Source organism: Tenrec ecaudatus, chromosome 8, assembly GCF_050624435.1.
Source record: "Tenrec ecaudatus isolate mTenEca1 chromosome 8, mTenEca1.hap1, whole genome shotgun sequence".
Classification (NCBI taxonomy): domain Eukaryota; kingdom Metazoa; phylum Chordata; class Mammalia; order Afrosoricida; family Tenrecidae; genus Tenrec; species Tenrec ecaudatus.
The window spans coordinates 54,276,206-54,278,313 of record NC_134537.1 but is presented as its reverse complement, the minus strand read 5'-3'; the positions used below and the strand labels follow the sequence as shown (position 1 = coordinate 54,278,313).

Sequence of the window (2,108 nt, the reverse complement as noted above, 5' to 3'; positions counted from 1 at the left end):
CAGCCCAGTAGGGAGGCTGAGAACTCACATTAACCGCTGAAAGGCCTATTTTGCCTCAGGTTCCCCAGAGGGGCTGAGACAGCACTGGTGAGGCTTCCTTAAGCAGAGTGCACGGGGGAATGAACAAAATGTTTGTACCTTGGGATTTATTGATACCCAAGGATCCTCTCAACTGATTTAAACTACAGAGCAGAGACTAGGTGACTATTCTGGTCTTGAGCAAGGGCCTGTCTGAACAATTGAAGAATTGTTTGGTAACTCTTGGGTGAGGATGGTTCAGGTGAGGGGGGCGGGGGGGAACAGGTCAGAGAGATCTTATATAAATTGAGAGTCCAAATGCAAGAGAATACGAAAGAATGAATCCGTAGATCTGATACTGTAAACTATTCGGTTCCCTTGAGGTCAGAATATAGATGTTTGGGAGCAGAGTATTTGGGGGTCACAGTTTAATTTAGGTCAGTGGTTCTCAACCTTCCTCATGCAGCGACTCTTTAATACAGTCCCTCATGTTGTGATTACCCCCAACCATAAAATTCTTTTCGTTGCTACTTCATCACTGTCATTCTGCTACTATTATGAATCATCATGTAAATATCTGATATATGAAGGTTGTATTTTCATTGTTACAAATGGAACATCATTAAAACATCGTGATTCATCACAAAAATAATATATAATTATATCTTGTGAAATATTTATTTCTAATGACAAATCAAAGAAATTTTGTTTTGAAGCATGGTGTAGCATGGGTAAAAGTCTTCCCTCCCAGTACTCATGTGTGGGCGTATCTGCATGTGGGCAGACCCACTTGGAGACAGATGGAGGAGCGGTGTCCAGTGGAAAATATGTGTTACTAAGACCATTGGAAAATATGTATTTTCCGATGGTCTTCGGGGGCCCCCGTGAAAGAGTGGTTCGACCACCAAAGGGGTTGTAGCCCACAGATTGAGAACCGCTGATTTAGATCTTGGACTAATCTCCAACTTCCACTGGGTTTCTGGACTCCTAGGATGCCATTTCAGGGTACCACAGACCTTGAGTTTTTAAACTCTTTTTTACTTTGGACAAGGCTTGTCTTTCTTCTGGCCTGAGTGGGCACAGCCTCTGGTGGGGAAGGAAGTGGGTCTTCTTGATTTAATCAGGCTGGACATTCGTGGCTTTCCCGACTGAACTACACACTACTTCTGGATTAATTTCTTCCTCCACTAGGATTAAGCAAAGGATTGGCTCTGGGCCTACATTCTTATAAAAGGTTGTCTGGAATGTGTACAATAAGTCCCTGTCCAGTAAGCGGGTGGGGCTATCTGGCATGAGCAGGAGGTGTGATAAAACAGCGCTTCTTCCCAATCACAGTTCAGAGGCTGAGAGAATAATTTAATCAAGCTTATCAGACACTCCTCAGCAGACTAAGATGCATTTTTTCAAGGGTAGAATTAATACTTTATTGTCATTTATAAGCAGATGGTAGTATCGTACTTGATTCTTCTTTTATATAAAAAGTTTTACACAGCTGATGGCTGGGTACGTTTTTTTTAAGCATAATTAACATAACATGTCAATGGTGGCTTCAACTTTTTTCTTATTAACACCAGAACATTCTCCCACCTTTTATCGCTTTAAAAAACTGAAATTTTGGCATGGATTTGACTTCACACTCTGAAGCAACATCCTGGCATTCATCCACATCAACTTCAAAGCAGACCACATTGTCTTACTTCCCACAAAGGGAATGATAGAAAGGTGTGATCAGTTTTGCAGAGCCCACCCCACATGGCTGAGAAGTCAATGACTACGAGCTTCTCACTGACCCTATTCCTGGCTGCCTGAAAATCTTCCTTGCTTTAGATCTGCTTCACCATTTTGACCGTTGAGATTGGACAAGTGACAGGGGTCTCAGAAGGAATGAGCTTTAAGGTGCTATTTTTGACATAGAACCAAAACAGGACAGTAGAGTGGGAGTCAGAAAGTGACACACTTGTCAAATAGAAAATCAATGACCTTGCCCTTGACAAGGAGCTCCCTGAGGGCAATGCAGCACGCAGACACCAAGAAGGACTGCCCCAGGCTCCCTGATCTTGTTAGACCAGTTGGGAGTTGACCAAGGTTAC

At 42.8% G+C, this 2,108-nt stretch overlaps 1 pseudogene; it reads right to left on the bottom strand.

The window, feature by feature from the left end:
* Nucleotides 1-1,542: 1,542 nt before the first annotated feature.
* On the bottom strand, nt 1,543-1,859 carry LOC142455400 (thioredoxin-like; annotated as a pseudogene).
* Between the last annotated feature and the right edge of the window lie 249 nt (nt 1,860-2,108).